This window comes from Xenopus laevis, chromosome 2S (genome assembly GCF_017654675.1).
Source record: "Xenopus laevis strain J_2021 chromosome 2S, Xenopus_laevis_v10.1, whole genome shotgun sequence".
Classification (NCBI taxonomy): Eukaryota; Metazoa; Chordata; class Amphibia; order Anura; family Pipidae; genus Xenopus; species Xenopus laevis.
The window spans coordinates 130,632,967-130,657,200 of NC_054374.1; positions in this window are offsets into that span (position 1 = coordinate 130,632,967).

The window sequence follows — 24,234 nt, forward strand, 5'->3', positions numbered from 1 at the left end:
CTAACGATAATATCTTTGCATGTATTGCCTATCTGAGAGGCTTATTAAAGGTGGGGTTTTAGTGGTTTTGAAACCACGACTAAACTCACAAACTGTAAAACCACGAATGTCATTGAATTTATTAAAAGTTCCAATTATAAAAAGTATGAACGGAAAAAATGCACTGAACGATCCCAAAAAACCCCCCGAATACCTCTAAAACCTCTAAAATTTTAGATTTTTGCACAAAAAAAAATCCAAAACCTTTAACATTCTGATTGGATTAAAAATCCAGTATGATCAGTGCTGCTTCTTGGAGAAGTTTTGCCTTTCATGGTTTATATACGTAATAAATCTTGAATTTTTGTTTTCAAAATTTAACAATATGATATTTTCTGTATTGGTTACTTAGAGGGAGTCTACAAATGAATTTACCCATGTCTGTATATAGCACAAAACTTGAAATTGCAGATATTTATAAATCTTGAAAAATAAATAGATTATAAATAGGTTATATAAATAGGTTACTGCAATCTAGTGGTATGATCAAGTGAATCCAGGCTTCTGCTATTTGTTCCACCATACAGTATATATCAGTGGTTGGATATTCACTTATACAAATGTGTTTGTGTCTAAATGTGGGGCCATGCTTTTATTACCTGCCACTCACCATGTATAAATTACTGCACAGGTACAAGTAAAGTTGTTTTTTAGAGTTTATGGAGAATTGTGAAAAAAGTGGCAGGTCTTTTGGAGAGAAAGAAGATGTGGACCCCAACTAACAGCAGTTCTTTTACTACATTACATTTCTTCTGTTAATGTTCTCTTAACTGAAAAATGAATACGTTTGGAGCTGTGGGACAAGGAATAAATTGATGCTAAAAATGTAGTAAAAAAGTACTTCAAGTTGACAGGTCAGTTTGTAGAAAAGAAATGAGAGGCATCATTTATGGACAAAACCATACTTAATAGAGGAGCCATTCATGTCACAAAGTAAGGGAATGGGATTTAGATAGAATTTGCTCTATATGTTAGAATGGAATGATAACAGGCAGAGCCCTGTGAATGCAGAGGGAAAGATGAGGAACATAAATGCCCATCATATTACAGCAATACAATGAAATAGGCAGGTGCAGCCATCCTTTTGGAAAGAAACAGATGTTTAAGAAGTCAGTAATCCTAGCTCACGATGATAATAACCGCTTATATGTGAACCCTGATTGTTCATATAATCAATCTCCAAACAATATATTTCCGTCATCATCCCAGAAATTCAGAGAAATGACTTAAAGCCCGAGGAGCCGGCTATACCTGTAGTTTGATAAACCAAACATCTTTGTGCTGCATCTTTGTTAAAAAGGCCTCTTCTTATAAAAATTAGACTAAATGGGAAAAGTGGATCGTAAATCCTGCTTCTTTAACTCACCGTCCTGCTATTTCCCTCTGCTGAATTGGTTTGTTTTTCTACTCTGTTTAAACTTATCAAATATTCAGGGTTTTTGTTTCTGCAAATGATAGTGGAGAAAGCTCTGCTGAGACTCTGGAACGTGAGCACATCTGGAGGAGAGGAAAATATTAAAACACCAATGTGTTTCTATCAGATGAATGACGGAAAAGCACCTGGGTTTGGGTCACCTCCGTAAGAGTGGGGAGCCCTTTACCTCCATAATGCATACATCCCAGATAAAGAAGAACAATATTCTATTGAGCCCAACCCCTCCTTGAAATGTAATTTGTGTCCCTAGATATTAATATTAGTCCATATCAGAGAACATATGGCAAAGAGGTTGTAGAAAGCATAGACTGATGGCTTATAGGGAAAGATGTATTGAGCAAGATTTATTATGTAAAACCTTCACTTGCAGTTGTGTCTCTTCTACGTAACTGGTAATTAGATCTTGTGTAAGCTGGAATGCTAAACAGACAATTTAGTGTTCCTATCATATGAATGAAGGAAAAGCACCTGGGTTTGTGTCAACTCCGTAAGACTGGGGAGTAAGTCTGCCAATTCAAACCACTGCCCTACCTGACCTGGCAAGCCTCCTCTGTTTATAGACCTGCCTCATCTCTGACATCATGAAGGGGGTAGGATAGAGCAAGGTTTCAGGCGGACAGGGCAGAAGGAAGAGCTCAGGGAGAACCCGCCTGCAACCGGCAAATCTTGTGTAGAAGTTAGCTGAATACATTCGACCCGCAGGTACCACCATAATACATATATCCCAGATAAAGAAGGGTGATATTCTATTGAGCCCAACACCAACTGGAAATGTCATTTGTCTCCCCAGATAATATTAGTTTAAAAAAAGAGAACATATGTCAAAGATAGATATAAACATAGCATAGATTGATGGTTTCTAGGGAAAAATGTATAGAGCAAGACTTAATGTAAAACCTTGCAGTTGCGTCTCTTCTACTTAACTGGTAATTTGATCACATGCAAGCTGAACTGCTAAACAGACAATTTAGTTATTAAATTATGATTTATAGCCTTGCAGCTCTCAGCCTTTTAAAAGGCAATTTCACTAATAACTGGCATTACACTAGGGCTGGTGCTGCACTCTGCAAAACAATATCACGGCTTTAAATATACATTTACAGTATATAGATATAAATAGACGTCAAATTGGTAAGGGTAATAATCCCTTAACCTGGTTAAGTTTAATGTATCTTTCCACAGTTCCAGAACTGAATTGTTAGGGTGAAGGATTTCTTTATTTCTCATTCGAACACCTAGGAGAGGATAGCAAGAGCAATGCATCATCATAACATTGTATTCAGATATTTATTAAAAAGAACTGACGTTTCAGCTAGCACTCTAGCCTTTATCAAAGTGAAAAACATTTACTGCTGCGTGTCTAATAAACATTAAACGGTGGGAAAGTACGTGAAGTGACATCATTATTATAATTATTATTATTATGTATTTATATAGCGCCAACATATTGCGTAGCACTGTAAAGTAAATGTGATTATACAACTAAATCACATGAATTATACATAGAACAAATGGAGTTACATACATCACAATCAATACAGGTACAAAAAGGTGAGGAAGGCCCTATGCAAAAGAGCATACGCTCTAAAGGGAAGGGAGTAATACACGAGGTGTGGGAGTGGGCATGACCGAATTAAGTGGGTGAGAAATGTGGTACTGTATGTGGTGTTGCGTTTGGTAGTTAAGCTGAGTGTGGGTAGGCTTTTTGAAAGAAGTGCGTTTTAAGAGATTTCTTGAAAGCAGTAAGGTTGGGAGAAAGTCAGACAGACCGTGGGAGAGAGTTCCAGAGGAGGGGAGCAGCCCTTGCAAAGTCTTGAATGCGAGCATGTGAGGAGATAATGAGAGAAGAGTTGAGTAGCAGGTCAGTAGAGGAGCATAGTAAGCGGTTGGGTGAGTATATAGAGATGAGTTCAGAGATGTAGGGTGGGGCAGAGTTATGAAGTGTTTGAATTTCAGGGTCATTAATTTGAATTTGATTCTGAAAGGTAGCGGAAGCCAGTGCAGGGATTGACAGAATGGCGAGGCAGAGGAGGAGAGGTTGCTCGCAGCAGTGTTCATTATGGACTGGAGAGATGACAGTCTCTGGAGGGGAAAGCCAATTAAAAGAGAGTTACAGTAGGCTAGACGTGATATGATGAGAGAGTGAATAAGAATTTTGGCAGCATCTTGGATGATAAATGATCGTTCCTTAGGTGGAAGTGACATGATTTAATAAGTGACTGGATATAAGAAGTGAATGACAGGGCAGAATCTATGATAACCCCAAGGCACCGGGCCTGGGGAGAGGGGGTGAAAGTGGAATTGTTAGCTAAGATGGATCGTTCTGGGATGTTACTGGTGTTAGTTGGAGGTAAGAGAACCATTTCAGTTTTAAGTAGGTTTAATTTAAGGTAGCGTTGTGACATCCAGGTTGAGATCAGGAGATGAGAGATAGATCTGAGTATCGTCAGCATAGAGGTTGTAGTGGAAACCATACGAGTTGATGAATTTGCCGAGGGAGGAAGTATAGAGGGGGAATAGTAATGGTCCCAGGACAGAGCCTTGAGGAACCCCAACAGTAAGAGTTAGGGGAGAAGATGCTACTGCGTTGTAAGAGACACTGAATTAATGATTGGTGATGTAAGAAGAGAACCAGGACAGGGCTGTGTCACGAAGGCCAAGCAAATGGAGGGACTGGAGGAGAAGCCCTCGGCTAATCGGATGCTGCCAGGTCTTATTAAGAGAGGTGCCAAGCTAAGGGTTCTGAACAAGCAAAGGGGCACGACGGTAATGCAAAGTCTTTTGGGCAGAAGGTCACGGTACAAGCATAGACAGAAAGCGTAGTCAGATCAGGCGGGGTCGGGCAGGCAGAGTACAAACGGAGTCAGGCAGGCAAGGGTCAAACCAGGAGATCAATCAGAAGGGATATGGAATAACAGCACAGAGGCACCAGGATACTCATCAGGAACAAATCCTATAACGGGCAGTGAAAAAATCCTAAATGTCCCTTTAAATACTTCAAACTTTCGCGGCATTGCACGCTGGTGTCAACACGCCAGCGTGTATCCACCTATAAATGCTACTACTGAAGCAGAGCGGCATGGCGTCCCTGCTGACTGCGTGGCGGGCGTCCCCGCCGTGCCGATGGGCAGTAAGTTCTTACACCAACTTCATCTTGGAGTTGGTTGGAAGGGATGATAATACAAGTGTGTCTCTCTTAAACATCAGTCCCCCTCCCACCACCCACACCCCACCCCATTGTTTCTCATCACAAGTTAATAGTTTCATGCAATTTGTTTCCAGACTGATGGGAGCCATTAAATGAACTTATTTACCTCACAGTCGTGAATATTCCCAGGAGAGTGAAGATGTGTAATGATTACAATATCACTTCATAAGCAGCACATATGGGGCTGGTTATTCTTTAGCTATAAACAAATATCTCAACCCAGATTTCCATTGTGATCTAAAAATTATTAAATTTTGCCCTGCTCAGCCTAATCTCTCAAGGAAGCTGGAAAGACACAGACCTTTTTGTTGCAGGTACTATCATACATCACACACACATTTCACTTACTGCATAAGTTATTATTCTAAACATTAAGGATGCTTCCTTGGGTATCCTGCATAGGGATGGACGAATTTATTTATTTCCCCATTTCGCCGCCTCCGAATGTTTTCATGAAACTTCGGCAAAATTAGTGAAAAATTTGCTGCAGCATTTTCATAGTGGCGGTTAAAACACTTCTGGAGCTTGTGCTTAAGGTGACATTTGCATCCAATTCCATGGGCACATTCCATGCGTCTATTAACACTTACACAACCCACTGTGAGAACCATGGAGCTTCCTGGTTCAGGGTGGCTGCAGGGTTTTCCTGGTATCAAGAGATGCAGGTGCCACTGAACATGCACTGAACCTGGAGAGGGGCACCAGAAAAGTTTATTTAAAATAATATAAGGTACATGATAGCCTGAAGCATTTCATGCACAGATAACATAATCTTTTAAAACATCTCTTATTTAACTGGTGGCTCAGAGGTTAACAGTGTCACTGTGTACAAGGGTCTTGAGTTTGATTATGACCAACGACAGAATCTGGAAGGAATTTTTATATTCTCCCCATGGCTATGTGGGTTTCATTTGCAGGGTATCCTGCCATGTTAGGAGATCAGGTACTGGCGAGAGCCAAACTCTTTGCCATACAAACACAACACTGCCAGTAATTTAATCTATGCTGTTCCACATTGTGCAAATACCTAATTTCTGGAAAACTAAAAGGCCTCAGCATTATGAATAATAGATGAATTCAAGGTCAAAGAGAGACAAAAATAGCCTCTGAAAAGTTCTGTATTGTAGTTTCTTTTTGAGAAAGATTGGTGACCTATTTAAAGTTTCCAACCTACCATTGTTCAGTGGTGTCCAACATGGAAAGGTCACATTAGGATATTTATACTGAGACATATGGGTAGGAAATTCTAAGGATACATATCTCCCTGGGGAACCCTGTGGTACTTTTCATCTTACTTAGCAATAATGTTCATTACACAGAGCTAGCTGCACTGAAGAGAACAGACAGAATTATATTGTAAAGTCTACAGGGTGTTAAGGAGCCTTGAAGAATGGGTTTTCATCTACGTCTATCAATATGCCAGCTTCTCACTGAGCTGATACAAACAGAATTGAGTGAACGGTTTCACATGACTCAATGATTGCCTTATTCATCTGCATCGCAAACTGTCGAGAAACCCATCATTCACATAAATGCTAGGCTGTAGTAATGTATAAACTGAATGACACATGGTGACACATGATGAAATGGGGATGTGCCTTAAAGGAAAACTATACCCCCCAAACAATGTAGGTCTCTATAAAAAGATATTGCATAAAAGAGCTCATATGTAAAACCCTGCTTCATGTAAATAAACCATTTTCATAATAATACACTTTTATAGTAGTATGTGCCATTGGGTAATCATAAATAGAAAATTGCCATTTTAAAAAATAAGGGCCGCCCCCTGGGATCGTAGGATTCACTGTACTCACACACAAACCAAACAAACCATACATGTTAGGTCACATGAGCCAATTAACAGACAGAGTTGTGTCTTTTGCTTCAACACTTCTTCCTGTTACAGTTAGAGTTGAAGTATTTCTGGTCAGGTGATCTCTGAGACAGCACAGAGACCATCACGAAATGGTGGCTCAAGGCAAGAGATGTAAAAGGGCAATATTTACTTAAATATATATTCCAGTTTGGTGAGATTCTTTAATATGCCACTTAGTATGATATGAACTATCTGTTGCTTAAGTGTTCATTTTGGGGGTATAGTTTTCCTTTAATGTGTTGGCCCCTATTTCACTGAAATCGGACAGCTGGAAAGCAGTTGCTGCACGGGTCATCTCTTTCCTGATAGAACACAATCACTGATCAGTTTGGCTTGGTTACTGGGAAATGTTACTCTTATTGTAGGAAAAATCTAATAAATGATATCTATTTGTAGACCTACTATCAATCATAAATATATGTTCATGTTATATTCATGTTATATTTGTGCAATGTATTTGTTATTTTGTACAACACGAGTCAGTTGCTGTCTGACATTGAGAACTATTGTGCAGTCTTCTTTCTAAAGTGTTTATGGAAGATCAACCCAGCTAAACTGAGTAGGAAACTGTTTGATGTTTATATTGAACACTTTACTCAGAACATTGAAGTATGAAGACTGGGATCTTAAATGTATCTGGGGGACCCTGTAGGGCTACAAATATAGCCCCATGCCATCTGTTTGGGGTGGAGTTTCCTGTGATTACTCCAGTTTCCTTGCAGGTTAATTGACTTCTAATAAAATGAACCTAGGGTCAGACTGGGCCAACAGGACACCAGAAAACAATCTGGTGTCCATAATCCTCATGGGCCCTGCTGACCCAGGCCCACTCCCTATGGGTGATGTACATGCTCTCCTTCCACTCTCATTCAGTCACAGCCGCAAGTTAAGGAGGATAAAGTAGGTTTGCGCTGGGGGGTGGAAGTCAGGAGGAGGGCCCTTGAGGTTGCTACACATGTGTGCCCCAGATCCCTCAGTCAGATGCTTAATGAACCACAGTGCATGTAGGGAACATCAATTGAAAGTTCCACTGGTACAAGGAATGATGTGAATGATGAACAAAGGTCACACACACTTATTACAGTCCTAAAACATCCACATCAATTTAAAAAAATTGCTGTGTTTGCCTAACTAGCTGTAGCTTTGTGTCAAACAGAGAGGTGCAGCAATAACTCTTCATTAAAAATAAATCTACTTTCTTCACTTTCTTGCAATGTCTTAAGGTTAGCAAAGTATAGCATGACAAAGGCAGGGACAAATATGACTGCAAATACCAATTTGATCTCAAGAACTTGAAACTTCATATTTTAAAATACAACACTCTTTGATTTCTATGCAAGCTCATCTGCTTTTAGATGCTGATTTTTGAGTTATTTGCACCTAATGAATCTTGAATATTTGAGTTTTTACAAACTGAAATTAGATTCTGATTTTTTCACAGGACAAATTCGCCCATCACTAGCCTGAATCATTACTACTATAGAGATGCGGAACCTTTAGGCTGGATCAATAAGTTCAGTATATAAAATATTGCATTTCTAGCCATGTACATTTTTAGCGGTTTAGTTTTAGGTGTGTATATGTAGTTTAAGGGGGAACTAGTGCTGTAAACTAGTAGACAGGCAATTTTATTTCACTTTTATCTCAACTATACACTTTATTTTATTTATGCACTTTATTATAATAGGATCAATCTGATAAATTTGATATGAAAACACCTATATATAGATTTAAATGATTAAATGATTAATGATGTGTGTCTTTTTTCAACCTAACTTACTATGTCACTATGTTATATTGCATCAAGTTAACAGGTGATGTGTACTGTAGAAGTTTAAGGGTACACATCCCTTTACAATACCTTGCATTAGGCCATGTATCTTAATAGCCAGATATCACTTTAAATTGTATTATTCGAGGATATATGTCTAAAATAAAAATAAAAAATAGGCTAAAAATAAAGAATTTTAAATGAGGGAGGAGGTATATATGTTATACGTGTTTATGTGCTGTATTGCGTCTATATAGAATAACTACCGTAAGTGGCCCTGTTGTATTGGCTCTGTAACGAGCTAAAAAAATAAGTGGCCCTGGTATATGGCCAGATTAAATGAATAGATAGTACGGAACCTTGGGACAATTACTCAGGTCTAAAAGGGATGTCAACTAAAACAGCCATCTCCTCCTCTGAAGTTGCCCAGGGAGTAGTTGACATGAGGTATGCTGACAGATGGAGAACACTGCCTTGTGGGTATGTGTAATATAATGCCTTTGGGGAAAAAAAGCTTTTATATCATTAAAATCACTATCATATCATCATTTGGAGCCCTTATGACAGATATGACAAGGGATGTATTATGCATAAATGTTCCCACCTCCGTCTTGGGCACTACCCCGATCTATCTATCTATCATTTGTGTTCCAATGCTTTAGTTCAACTAGTGAAGAAAGTCCTCTGTAGATGCAAGCAGTGAAAGTTAAAGTCTTTTATATCAGCCAAACAGAGGAGATCTCACACTGGTTAGAGAGAATCATGAAACATTTTGCAAAAGGCCACATCCAGCTAATTACAGATTAAATTAACTACTTAACAAACCATTAATAGCATCCTAGCCGCCATGGATGTTGAACTTTATATTTCAACATTCCACATTTATAGAAGGACTGGTATTCCAGGAAATGTTGGATGCCAATATTGTATCTACAGTAACCATACTGCTATGCTTATACAGGACAGAAACCAAGGAAAAGGAGGAATCTACACTGCCATAGACTAAACAAAAGAAATATATGAATACCCATTTTGTTGTCATTATTATTTTCTGTGTTTATACCTTTGCCTCATTTTATTAAACATCAGCCTGAAAAATCTCAGAATTTGGAAAGCTCTTTCTTAATACTTAGCGAGTCTATAGCGAGCCTTTAAAAAGTATCTAATTTATGCAGCCCCTTGTTTTGTTTTTTGCCACCTGGTCTATTGGCTAACATGTTTCAAACATTTTATTTTGTACCTAAATCTATAAGTATGTCAGTGTTCAACAAAATGTTCTTTTTCTACTAAATTATAATTCACATTCAACATTAAATGATTGCTGTTTGTGTCATTCGCTTGTAAAGAACCCAGATCCTAATGCCTGGCATGATCCATGCTTCCATTAACACCATTATCAGTTCTGTAGCATAATAAAGCTCATGTGTAATTACTGGAATTGTACAGCTGCCAGAAAACATAGTTACACTGAAAAACAAAAGGGCGAAAAAGGTAAAAGTCCTGCAGTTGAAATCTTTACACATTTTCAATAATTGTAAGCAAAACTCTGGAAGTGGTAATTTTGCTTTATGCACTCTTGCCAATATCCTATGATATCACCCATAAAGCATGGTTAAACTATGTAACATTTGCTCAATTATAGTGAATTAAGAACCAAATATGTTGGTAATTTCTCCTTCGGCTGCCACTGTCCCTGTTTGTGTATATGAGAATGGTGTTGTCTGGGTGATGATCAGATTAGCAGTTTGAAAGTCGAATTCAGTATTACATAGTCAAATTAAGTTGATAGGTATGGTAATAATGTGAAGGATATATAGTGAATAAAGTACCCCCTTTTGTAAAATATAAGGATATTATAAGTTACCGAGGAGTTTCATGACCATATAAAAACACGAGGCTGAAGGCCTACACAAGTTTCACTGAGTCATGTGAAAGAAATGACATCAGAACTCACCGTTTATAACTAATGACATCAGAACTCACTGTTTATAAGGATATCATTTACAAGATATTCATGGCTTTTGTGCATTTTTTTTTTACATGTACCTAGTAAAAGTTATGTCTTAAAGTTGACTCACTGAGTGATTGGATTGTGTGATGGGGTGGTGCAGCCATATGGGTCAGTTCATTTTTCTTCTTCTCTTACAGTTGACTAATTTATCAGACTCTGCATGCCATCCACTGTTTCTAAGTCAGGGGGTCCCCAACCTTTTTTACCCGTGAGCCAAATTCAAGTGTAAAATAATGTTGGAGAGCAACATAAGCATGCAAAAAGTTCCTGCGGCTTCCAAATAAGGGCTGTGATTGGGTATCGGTAGTCCCTATGTGGACTTGCAGCCTACAGGAGTCTCTGTTTGGCAGTACACCTGGTTTTTATGCAACTGAAGCTTTCCTTTAAGGCAGGAATCCAAAAAGAAAAATCTGCTTTGAGGCCACTGGGAGCAACATCCAAGGGGTTGGAGAGCAACATGTTGCTCATGAGCCACTGGTTGGGGATCACTGCTCAGTGATGAATGGTGCTCTATACCTTTAAACTGGTGCAGTGAGTAAAATATGGTATTTCTAGCCATATTTATTTTTAGGGTTAGTTTTCCTTTAATAAAAATAAATGCAATTGGCATGCACCAGTTAATCTGTGGGGGGCCATAAGGACAAAGATCAATACATTTGTATTAAAAAACAAACAAACAATAGCAACAACCAAAATAATATATTCAATGGTTTCCCAAATGATCCTCCAAATGACTTATGGTCAGGCTCATCAACAGATTAGTAGAGTAACCATCTCCACAACAGTATCATACAAGAAGAAGAAAACTGGAGAGCCTTCCAGTGTGAATAAATGTAATTTTTATTGAAGCACTGTGCTTCAATAAAAACTACGGTACATTTATTCACACTGGAAGGCTCTCCAGTTAACAACCAAAATAAACCTGATAATGGGCCACCCTTATTGCCTAATTCATAGCTATAAACTCATCAGCCCATAAGGAATCCTACTCAGATTTTAAATTAATCTTCAAAACTCAATTGAAAAATAGCTTGATATTTAAAAATGCAGCTCCTACTTACTTCTACATACATTTGCCAGCTTCCAGGTGCTGCATTTTTTATGAGTTTTTAAAGCTTAATAAGTCTCCAAAATTCAAGCTACAATAATTTTCTTTCAAATTTATAATTTTTACTGTGGAAAAATTCAAACCACGATTATGGGGTATATTTATCAAAGAGTGAAGTTAGAGATCAGCACAGTCCTCTAGAGTGAAATTCTGCCTCTCTCCATTCATTCCTATGGGATTTTGAAAGGCGTTTTTATCAAAGGATAAACTTTCACTTTCACCCACTGATAAATTCTCTTTTAAAACTCTCATAGAAATGAATAGAGAGTGGCGGAATTTCACTCTAGAGGACTGTGCTGATCTCTAACTTCACTCTTTGATAAATATACCCCAATGACTCCACCCTGCAGAGGTTTTTTTTTTTAAATAGGTGTTTTAAAAATGCAAATGTGATAATGAATACATTTGCCCCCTAGCGTACCTGGGCTCACACTTAGGGGGTTATTTATCAAGGTCCTAATATCCAAACCGCGAATAATTCGTAGTTTTTGGAGCAAAAAAAACCTACGAATTTTTCCAAGATATTTTAAAGTCTGATGGTCTAAAAACTCCAAATCCGAAACCCCTACATCTTAAAGCTCTCGAGGTCCTGTATAAGTCAGCGTCTGCGATGATGGCCGTAACGATATCCGACGATTTTGGGTTTTGAAAACTCAGAAAACTCCAAAAAAAAAAAATCTTAGTTTTTGCGGAAAACTCCAAAAAATTCAGAGTTTTCGGGGACAGCTCCGAAGATTGCCCGACCCTATTTTTTCGGGCTCTTTTCTTCATAAATAAGGTCCATTCGGGAATTCGGGGTTGCTCGAAGTTTGGACCTTGATAAATAACCCCCTTACTGTACAGCTAGCTCTGTTGCCAAATATCCAACATGTACCATAGTCACTGGATAAAAGGAATGTAGCCAGAGCTATGCTGAATAATTTGTTTCATTCAGAAAGATGAGTTTTGCTCAGCTATTTTTCCATAATGCAATTTTATATGTAATAAAGGCAATTTATATGTTGATGAGAATTCTCTGTTTAATGAAATGTATTTCCATAAATTAACAGAGATGACTGCCTAATTTACAAAAGCATACCGATCAGAAAGTTAAAATCAGTTTGAATAAATGGAAATAAAATTTTCTCCCAAATCCCCCCCCCCCAAACGTAGTTGGAATGTCTCTTCTTTTTCTTTATAGATGTTTTGGCCTCAATAAAACAATACATTTTGGTAGTTAGTTTGTGAGTTATCAGTATTTATAAGGGGCCTCCTGCCAATACAATAACTTGCTCATCATTCAGTTGTGTAGGAAGTAGAGGCTGATGCAGGCTGCAATGGTGCCCTGTATTCAGTGTCAGTCAGGGGTCCCTACATACCCCCGATTTAACTTTGTAACTATGTGTACTGTATATTGTGAGTCGGTCCCTAAGCTCAGTAAGTGACAGCAGCACAGAGCATGTGCAGTGAATCAGCAGAAAAGAAGATGGGGAGCTAACGGGGCGCTAATGGGGCATCTTTGGAGAGACAGATCTTTACTGCTAAATAGCTGTAAAACATTTCATAAGATGTTAAAACTATGATGGTAAATGCTGTGGGTGCTACAGTACATTTTGGCAATGAAGTGGTTAAAATGTAATTTATCTCTATATCGGCAAGTGGCAGAGGGGAAGATGTAAAGGCTCTTTTTCCATTTCTGTGAAAGGCAACAACTGATAGATATTGATTCCCAGGGTCATTATGTGAAATTGACTTTAGTTGTCAATCTGTACTTGACATCAGGGTTCCAGATATATACAAGCCAAAGAACAAGTGGAAGGAGGGAAGCATTGGTTGAACAGCTTGAGCACTTTCTAGCTGCTATATTATAGATATGCAGATTGCTATTCCTTAAATGTCCCTGTGTTATATTTCATTACTGGGTAAAAAGCTTATACAGTATTTGTGGATTTGCATATTGATAATAATAATACACAGATCAGTAGATCAGTGTTTGTGATATTTTTTTTCTGGCAGTAATGTCAGTAATTCTCATGTTGTAGATTGCAGCAAATATTATTTACCAGTAACACCTGCGCTTTCAAGCTTTCCCTGCTGATCCTTGGAAAACAAGGACATTAACGTATTAAAGGGGACCCGTCACCCAAAAAAATTATTCCAAATCCTATTTTATCACAAGCAAAATGTACTTTACAATGTAATTAAACTATATAAATTATTTGAATCTTGTTTCCTTCAGTCTGTGATTTCAAAATTATAGCAAGCAGGCAGGAGACATTTTGTGGACACTGTTATTAAGGCAAGTCTTGTATCATCTCAGAATCTTGTTTGTGCACCAGAATGGGGGACCGGATGTCCATCCCCCTGCCCTGGCTACACAATTAAATGATGAAGAGAACAGGGGAATATGTGGAGAGCAGTGACATCTAGGAAGTGCTGAATGGAAAGTGAAAGTAATTGTCTGCCCAGTCCCCGCCCAAGGCATAGAGGAGGTGCAGACAATATTTGATTGACAGCTGAGATTTTTAATGAGCTTAGAACAGCTATGAATGCTTTAATAAAAAATAGAAATTGGATTTCATGTTTAATTTGAAAAGGACTTTTATTATACAGATTTTTGTGTCTGGGTGACAGGTCCACTTTAAGGTGCTGCTGTACTAAATCAAGAAAAAGAAAAGGAAAAAAAATAGCTGACTTATCCTAGGCTTAACCTACAAACCAAAAGATGTCTGCAAGACTAGAAGGTAGGTAGGACCTGTGACAGGTCATGACTAGGGGTTTATTTAGAAAAATGTCTAAAAAAAATTGCCTTAGAATAGATCAAGCATTTACAATTTAACATCATGGTACTCCATGTAAAATCTATAGTTATAAATCCCCATGATGAATTTTGCCATATGTCTGCATAAAGCCACATTTTATCCCACTTTTCAGACCAGCATTCCCTTGCTGCCTCAAATGAGCCATTTGGTTCAATGAGTAGACATACACAGGCCAATGGTGATAGGCAGTGAATAAACAAGTCTCATACATGGAATGACCGCCTTTCTGGGAAGACCGCCTGAAGAGATGGAACAGCAAGAAGTGAAGAGTGCTGCTCCACATCACTTCTTAAAGGTATTGTTCAGTTTAGAAATAAAAACTGGGTAAATATATGGGGCTCATTTATCAACACTGGGCAAATTTGCCCATGGGCAGTTTCCTATCTGCAAATGATATATAATAATGCTATATGGCAAAACACAGTAATCAAGCCACAACTGTCAGTTCCTGGCACAGAGATGTAGCAATGAATATGTGGAAATATGTCCTTGAACAGCTTTTAATGTTTATTTACAGTGATACACTCCTGTCTGTCACAAAGTCAGAGAAACTCAATAATTAGCATAGCAATTATCATCTGAAACACTGGTATGCTGCTCCTGTAACATGAAGGGACATATATCAAATATTTATACAACAGCATATTAATAATGTATACACTAAAATAGAACAAGATACTGCTCCAGATATATTCATACCAAACCATTTGCTTTCTACTGCCTTGAAAAGCTCTGGGTTTTATGGTTAATGAGACCTACCACAGGTAAAATATTTCTATTGCTACATAATAAATATATCTATCATAATTACCAAAGGGTTCCTATAAGCTGAGTTACCTGCTGTTTTCCCACAGGAGTAATACAATGTTATTGCATGTGAACAAAATCCTGGTATTCGCTTTGAATGTGTCAGGGAATTGGGGGGAAACTGATCAATGACAACTCCACAAGCAGACCTGGCAGCAAATCTCTCTGTCTCTCCCATGCAATTAGGCTGCGGATGAGATTCTTGGCAAGCAATCTTGTTTCCCAAGTGAGCAAACTACAAAGGTGAGAGGCTGTGACACAGCTTGAATAGGGTCCTGGCAAATTCATTCTTTATATGAATGCAGATTGCGACTGCCTGCCAAATGAGCAGGAGTGAACTGTATATGCATGAGCAACGGCTTCCTATAATATATTGCTATATTACTTTGTAGTTGCAATTTGAGTTCTGAACTATATCATAATTTGGGTTGAAAACAGACAAAAGTCCATCAAGTTCAACCACTCTAAATGAAGCCCAGTGTCCATGTACCACATACATAAACAGACCTAGATTTACTCTTATATAAACTATACTAATATCAAACTAATATTATATCCAAACCACTTAGGGGCATGGCTGACCGGGAGATTTGTCACACATAATAAAAATGCACAACTGTGGGTGACAAATATACAGAAAATTCTTCTCCACCCGCAATAATTGGAATCATTGGTGGTAAAATGCACTGATTTGTTCCGCCATAGTCACCCAAAGTTTCCTCTCAAGGCAACATTTGGAGATTGAAGCACACTTAGGTTTTACCACTGGCGATTTCAATTATTGATTTTTTAGGATGTTTGTCACCTGCAGTTGTGCATTTTTATCTTGTGTGATAAATCTCCATGTCAGCCATTAACCTTAAAGGGATACTGTTATGGGAAAACATGTTTTTTTTTTCAACATCAGTTAATAGTGCTGCTCCAGCAAAATTCTGCACTGAAATCCATTTTTCAAAAGAGCAAACAGATTTTTTTTATATTCAATTTTGAAATCAGACATGGGGCTAGACATATTGTCAGTTTCCCAGTTGCCCCCAGTCATGTGACTTGTGCTCTGATAAACTTCAGTCACTCTTTACTGCTGTACTGCAAGTTGGAGTGAAATCACCCCCTCCGTTTCCCCCCCAGCAGCCAAACAAAAGAACAATGGGAAAGTAACCAGATAGCAGCTCCCTCACACAAGATAACAGCTCCCTGGTAGATCTAAGAACAACACTTAATTGTAAAAGCCAAGTCCCACTGAAACTGATTCAGTCACATTAAGTAGGTGAAATAACAGCCTGCCAGAAAGTAGCGGGCACAAGTCACATGACTGGGGCAGCTGGGAAACTGGCAATATGTCTAGCCACATGTCAGATTTTCAAAATTGAATATAAAAAAATCTTTTTGCTCTTTTGAGAAATGTATTTCAGTGCAGAATTCTGCTGGAGTAGCACTATTAACTGATGCGTTTTGAAAAAAACATGTTTTCCCTTAAAGGGATTGTTCACCTTCAAACAACTAAATGTTGTAAAATTGTAACAGTTTAGAGTCTACACCTGAATTGAGTTGCATTATCACGTAGGCATGACTAACACATTAGAATTGATGTGGAGGTGACATAACATTTCATAACTGTTTTTAATTTAAAATACTTAACCATTTCTTTAAAATATTTAATGATATTAAGCCTCATGCTTTGAGACAGAAACTATATTCAGTGTTGTCACATTTTATGCTGCATGTTAAAATGAACTACACGCTTGTTTTATTGTAATTAAAGGCTGCATGGAAGGCCATATTTCATTTAATATCTTCTAATAATATGTGCCTATAACCATGAACTGCTGCCATTAAAACTTTCATTTACAGCTTTAAAAGTTGAACCCTCAGTGTTGTTGAGTAATTTACCGAAATCTACAAATTAAACAACTTTAATAATGTCACAGTTAATCAATTAGCTTCAATACTAGACAAAACTTACAGCCTTGCTCTTATTAATCAGAAGTCACTTTGTGTCAGTGCTTAGTCATAGATGTGATACAGGCTCATTTGTGCAATGACAACTCCATGGGGTCTGTTTAATGAACTGGAGGAAAAAGCTCCATATAAACACTTCACCTAAGGGAAACATTGCTGTGTCTCAGTTAAATGTCCTGCAGCGGTCTTTTACTACTTGTAGTTGTGCCAGTAATACAGGTTACCATTCCAATACATAAATAAGAATTATGGAGATAACAATAATTATTAGGAGGGGCCAACCAACTCTGACACAAAGCTTCACGATGAGAAATGATTGAGAGGGTGATACTAAAGATTTATTTGAAAGACAAATCAGAATTTTTCATTTATTATATTTAAAAAATGTTCTTATTTCTTAGTTTTCCATAATACTGGCAAATAGTCTAATTGCGACATAAAAAGCCAAGCATGAGGCAAAGGATCCCATCTGTATGATAACCACACACATTTCTTTATAATTAAAGGTTTTCACATTAACTTTAAAAGGGAAATTGTTTACAATCCCTTGTTGCCATGTTTAGCCCCTTGGTCAGATTCGTGTATAACAAGCAGCAAGCCTGTTGATCTGACGCACCATGATTGTTCTTCCCCTAAAAACCTTATCAAAAAGAGGAAACAGAGTTTATCAAAACAGTTGATGGCATATGAATCACTTATTTTCATAGACAGGATTTAGATGTTTAATTAACCTTTTCACAGCTATTTACAGTCAACTGTATGACATTTGCATGCAGCAAAAAGTTGGATAGAGGTTTAACCTCCACCCTATATTCCCTAAATAAAATGGGGCTTGGGAATTTTAAGAAAATAATAAAGGCCAAATTCAAGTCTGCTGCACAATTTATTATCCACTGCAAAGCAGAAGTAGTTAAGTCCAATGCTCAAAGAAAAGTAGCTGGCAAGAATAATACACAAAACCAGCCACCAGAATATCCCAGGGCAAAATATCCGTTTACTGCTGTGGTTTTTTTCAATTATCATCTCACATTTTTAGATTTACTTAATCTTTTTTCTGGGATTATAATGGGAAATTGTTAAGGAATTTCTGAGGGATTGAGATAGAGTAAAGGCATTGAACTCATCTCACATAAATAAATGAAGTGGACTGAGTTCAGAAGAGAGAGAGAGCAGGTGCAGTTCAGAGAAGGATCCTGACAAGGGTCAAACTATAAATCAAACTAAGATAGCCAGGGGTTAGAGTCAGAAGGGTAGTAGGCGTGCAAGCTGCTAATTGGGCAGCTGTGGACCTTTAAATGCAGGTCTGGAAAGCTGGCATAATAACTAGAAATCTAAATCGACCTCTCAACAGCTTTGTTAATACAGCGGTTAACTTCATGTTTAAAGACACTGAAAGGTCCAGTGCCCCAAACACTGCCTAACAGGAAATGACAAAAGTTCCTGCATTTCTGTATTTCTCAGCCATAACTTTTAGTTAATAAGTTTGGAAACAATGCAAAGGGATTGCTGCACAGGTTTGGGAGAAGTGAGTCAGGAGAAGCCACTAACAGATGCAACGTTTCTGCAGGAGACCTTGTTTAACTTAAGTGCCACTTCTTGTCTAACACCTCCACACTAAGGAGCCTGTTTATCAAATGCTGTAGAAACGAATGGTGAGTCAATACACCCTACATCACCTTCTGATTAACAAGCATCGCTGTGTAAAAAACTGTGTTTATCAAGGTGTATATTCATTTTCAACATTTCTTTTTTTAGACTTAAGGTGGCCATACACGGGCCGATAAAAGCTGCCGACAGACCGTGTCGGCAGTTTATTGGCCCGTGTATGGGGCCCCACGACGGGCTTCACCGATCGAGATCTGGCCGAAAGTCGGCCAGATCTCGATCGGATGGGACAGAAAATCCCGTCGGATCGCGGCCGCATCTATTCGTTGATGCGGTCCCACGATCCGACCGCCCGTTTGGGCATCGTTAGGATCCGATCATTGGGCCCTAGGGTGGGCATATCGGAGGGAGGGCATATCGGTGGGCATATCGGAGGGAGATCCGCTCATTTGGCGACATCGCCAAATGAGCGGATCTCTCCATGTATGGCCACCGTAACACTTTGGGGCAGATTTTGCTTAGTTCGAGTGAATTTTTGAAGTACAAAAAGTTGGAATTTCAAAGTATTTTTTTGGATACTTCAACCATCGAATAGGATACTACGACTCTGAATTTACTTTGGCTTCGATTTGAAGTAAAAATTGTTCGACTATTCCCATTCGATAATCGTAGTACTGTCTCTTTAAAAAAGCTTCGACTTCAATACTTCGCCTATGTTAGCCTATGGGGACCTTCCAGAGCAATTTTCTAAGTTTTTTTTATATTCGAAAGAAAATCGTACGATCGTACCATAAAATCGTTCGAATCGTACGATTCGCAGTACGATCGTACGATTCGCAGTACGATCGTACTACGATCGGAATACTATCGTACGATTAATTAAATCCTCCGACTTCGAATTCAAATGTTGGAGGTTTCTATTCGATGGTCGAATTTCGAAGTATTTTCCACTTTGAAATTCGACCCTTGATAAATCTGCCCCCTAATTTTACACAAAACAACAATTTAGCAACAAATTAGCAGGTAGTGCTACTTATTCAGGGGCGCTCTGCTAATGAGGCGGGTTGAGGCACTTGCCTCAGGCGGCAGCGACCCCCTGGTTACCAGGGGCAGCAAAAATTCAGATTTCATACTAAAAAGAAACCTAGAATTTTTCGAGTTTTTGGCATTCAGACTTTAATAAATAACCCCCTGAGTGCCAATGATCAGTATTCACTATCTTATCTGCACAATAGGAGTGTTTTATGACCTTGCAAAAGCAAACACCTTAGTACTAGTGATGGGCGAGTAAATTTGAGTAAACACGAATTCGTTGTGAATTTTCGCATTCTGCAACAAGCAAATTTATTCGTGAAACTGCGGCGACAATTCCTCTTGCAAAAAATCTGGTGCATCAAAAAAATAATTTGTTTTGTGTCAAAATTGGTGCATGCATAAAAATTGACGAGCTTCAAAATTATTTGGACACACATTCACTTTAATGCATTTGGACCAAATAGTTGCTGGTGACAAAATTGACACGCGACAAAATTATGTTTTGTGGTTTCGCAAATTTCAGCGAACCGGCTCAGATTCACCCAACACTAACACTAACCTAATGCAGACCACACTAGATTCAGAGTGTAACGGAGCACCCCCCACAGTACCTCACAGAATTCCCTAGCCCAGAAGGTCAAACAAGAGGAGGCAAATCAAAGACCAGAGATTAATTCAAATAATTCAAATAAATGAAGCCTAGCTTGTTTTGGTGATACTTTACTTTTATCTCACTATTTTCTAAAATAATAATGCACTGTATATGTCAAAATAGCTATATGCAAAGATAAAAGTTGCAATTTTAGAAAAGACGCGCAGAAAATAAGAGCCATTAACAATTGCCTTCGATGACACAAATTATTCTGTCATTGTTTTAAAGTCATCCATGAAAAGATAAGAATAATTGCAGACCATTATATACATTTGCATATTGCATAGTGAACGAAAAAAATATTATTGTTACCTTTTCAGGTTTTGTAAATGTCAGACCTAGAGGAACCAAAACTAAAGACGAAAAAACTAAAAAACAGTTCTGAATTCAGTTAGTTGTACCCACTAATCCTATGAAAGTGGATCTGTTGCTTTTAATATAATTATGAAACCTCTGCAATGGAATGAAAGAGGGAACAATATGCAGTAAACACCTTCAACATCAGCCGGGAGGAAGATCCACTTTGCAACCTTTCTGGATCTATAACAGCCAACGTCACTGCTCTGGGGGGATAATGACAATAGTTCACTAGTCAAGGGTAAAATGATAATTGTCGGAAAGATACAAATGACTAGTATATTGAGTGTACACAAAGGTCAGCTGGATTGTTCTACTAATCACTGACTAGTTGTGCAGTGGATATTTACAGTGAGAGGGAGGTCACATGTGTCTTCTAAAAACTCACGGATGAGGGTAAATTCACCAATGAAACCACATTCGCATGATAATGTGCATTTTTTCAGCCTGTAGTTCTCTTTTCGCAACATGCATTTCTGTTTTTCCTCAATCCCCACAATTATGCTTGGACAGGGCCGCCATCAGGGGGGACAAGTGTCCCGGGCCCGGGCATGAAGGGGGGCCTGGCAGTGCTGCAGTTTTGTAAGAACCAGGCCCCCCTTGAGAGCGCCGAAGCAGTGCGGCCATCCCGAACAGCTGAAATGTGGACGTGCCGAAAAAGCTGAACAGCCGAAGGACCCAAAGCCACGTAAACAGCTGAACTCCCGAAGCGGCGAAAAGACCCGAAGCTACAGAAATAGCAAAAGCCGAAGTCCTGAAGCGCCGAAAAGACCCAAAGTCACGAAAGGAGGCAAAGTTGAAGTCCTGTAGCCACGAGTTCAATTCTACTGAACAAAAATTTGTGTGTGTTTTTTTCTTTTAATCCCCTGGCCACTAATGTATTATTTTAATATTCTATAGGCCCCTGTCACCAATGTTTTTTTTTAAAAAAATTTTTGGGGCTCCAATTTTTTTTAAACCTGTAAGGGGGGCCCTGGTACCAATGTTTTTTTTTTAACTCATAAGGGGGCCCTGACCATCAATCGCTTTTTATGAATTGTGTGTGGGGGGGTTACTTTTTTAGCGCTGATGTCTGTGTGGTCTTTGGGTGGGATGGAGTGGGGCTTGGGTGGAGTGGGAGGGATCTGGGGTGGGGCTTGGGCACCAGTGTGGGTGGAGCCCGGGCCCCCCAAAAATATTGTTGTACGGGGCCCTGTGCTTGGAGGAATTTTATTAAACTTTTGTGAAAAAAAGCCAAGAGGAAAAGCAATTTACATGCAAAATGTAGCCAGACTGATCGTCAATACGCAACGAAATTACATCAGCAGCAGACAATGCTGCAAATATGTATATGCGCAATCCATCTTGCGAGTGGCTGGCTGCCATATTGAAAATATGCTGCATATTTCAGCGAAGTGTATTTCCAAACCTGCAGATCTCATAGAGTTCATTAATATGGTGTTTCCTTGGCATATTGGCTTTTCTGCTGAAAAACACAAATACTGGGGTCTCATGGCGGTGGGAATAGCTATTGTGCGTATTCCATAATTTTCAGTCGGGCTTCATTTCGTGCACCTTTATGCTCGACCGCACGATTTTAAAAACACAAAGTAAAAACTCCCTGTGTGACCTTGCCCTAAATGATGGGAATTGTACACAAGCTAGGGATCCTTAGCATATTTTTCCCAGACAAATGCTGTATTCATATAACATTAATACAGATTGAATTATACAATTTTATTTAGCAAATTAATGTTACCTGAGCAGCAGAAGTAGAACAATATCCTCCAACTACCTGCAATGAACTTAATTATGCAAGTTCTAATGGGCAAGATCTTTTTTTATCTCATGTTTCAATTAGTATTTATATGAAAGCCCTATGTTCGATGTGTACACCCTACTATTGCACCTTATAAATACTGATACTGGGTGTACAAATTATACTACGCCCAATGTACAATCACCACAACCTGCTAATTGCAATTTTTTTGTGTTAATGATGTTTTAGATGATTAGGTGGCCCAACTTTAAATTAAACACTTTTGCTTCTTTTTCAAGTCACTCTTAACCTTCTAGTATAATATATAATGACTAATTCTAAGTGACTTTTCAATTGGTCTTCATTTTTTCTTTTTTATAGCTTTTGAAATATATTAGTGTATGGTTGCTAGGGTAATTTGGAACAGAAGAGCTGCTCAATAAAAAGCTAAATAAATAAAAAAAAACACAAGTAATACAAAATGAAAACCAATTGCAAATTGTCTTAGAATGTCACTCTCCACATCATACTAAAAGTTAATATAAAGGTGAACAACTCGTTTAAGGATGCCAAAAAGTTGCCATCTGGAACTGACTGGCGAATGTAAACCCATGAACTAAAGACTCCATCCGACTTATCTGATCCGACTTTACATTCTAGCCTAGGGCCTAGGGACATTAGATTTTGTAGCATCCTACAAAAGCTTGTGCTGTTGCGTGGTGTTGTGTGGCATTGCATGGTGTAGCTTGGTGTTGCATGGAGGATCAGTTCAAATCTAACCCACAAAATCTGATGGAAAAATGCTTGTGTAGTTCTACCCTAAGGCTTCAACAGCACGAGCGTTTTCCGTCAATTGACGCCCAGGGAAAAAACGCAGACGACACGTTGGATGGAGATGCAGTCGTCAAGATTCTAATTGGACTGAATGAAAAGTCAGAGGTAACAACTACCTTACATCCGACGTAACACGACTGTCGGATGTGGACTCAGAAAGCAGTGTCTTCATCTGACAGTCGGACCATGTAGTTGTTACTTCCAACTTTTCATTCAGTCCAATTATATCTTGCTGCGTGCGACTCCATCTGATTTGTCACCAGGTGTCGATCTGACGCAGTTCTGATCTGTGCAGTTCTACTGTCATCGGAAAACATGTTTTTTTTCAAAACGCATCAGTTAATAGTGTTACTCCAGCAGAATTCTGCACTGAATCCATTTCTCAAAAGAGCAAACAGATTTTTTATATATTCAATTTTGAAATTGACAATTTTGAAATTTGTCAATTTACCAGCTGCCTCCAGTCATGTGACTTGTTCCTGCAGGAGGAACTGCTTTCTGGCAGGCTGCTGTTTTTCCTTCTCAATGTAACTGAATGTGTCTCAGTGGTACATGGGTTTTTACTATTGAGTGTTGTTCTTAGATCTACCAGACAGCTGTTATCTTGTGTTAGGGAACTGTTTTCTGGTTACCTTCCCACTGTTCTTTTGTTTGGCTGCTGGGGGGGAAAAGGGAGGGGGTGATATCACTCAAACTTGCAGTACAGCAGTAAAGAGTGATTGAAGTTTATCAGATCACAAGTCACATGACTTGGGACAGCTGGGAAATTGACAATATTCCTAGCCCCATGTCAGATTTCAAAATTGAATATAACAAAATCTGTTTACTCTTTTGAGAAATGGATTTCAGTGCAGAATTCTGCTGGAGCAGCACTATTAACTGATTCATTTAGAATTTTTTTTTTTCCTAGGACAGTATCCCTTTAAATCTTCTAATTCAGTCAATGACCACCCACCCCCAATCAATATCATCTGTCAACTATCTGAGGAACTGCCAGC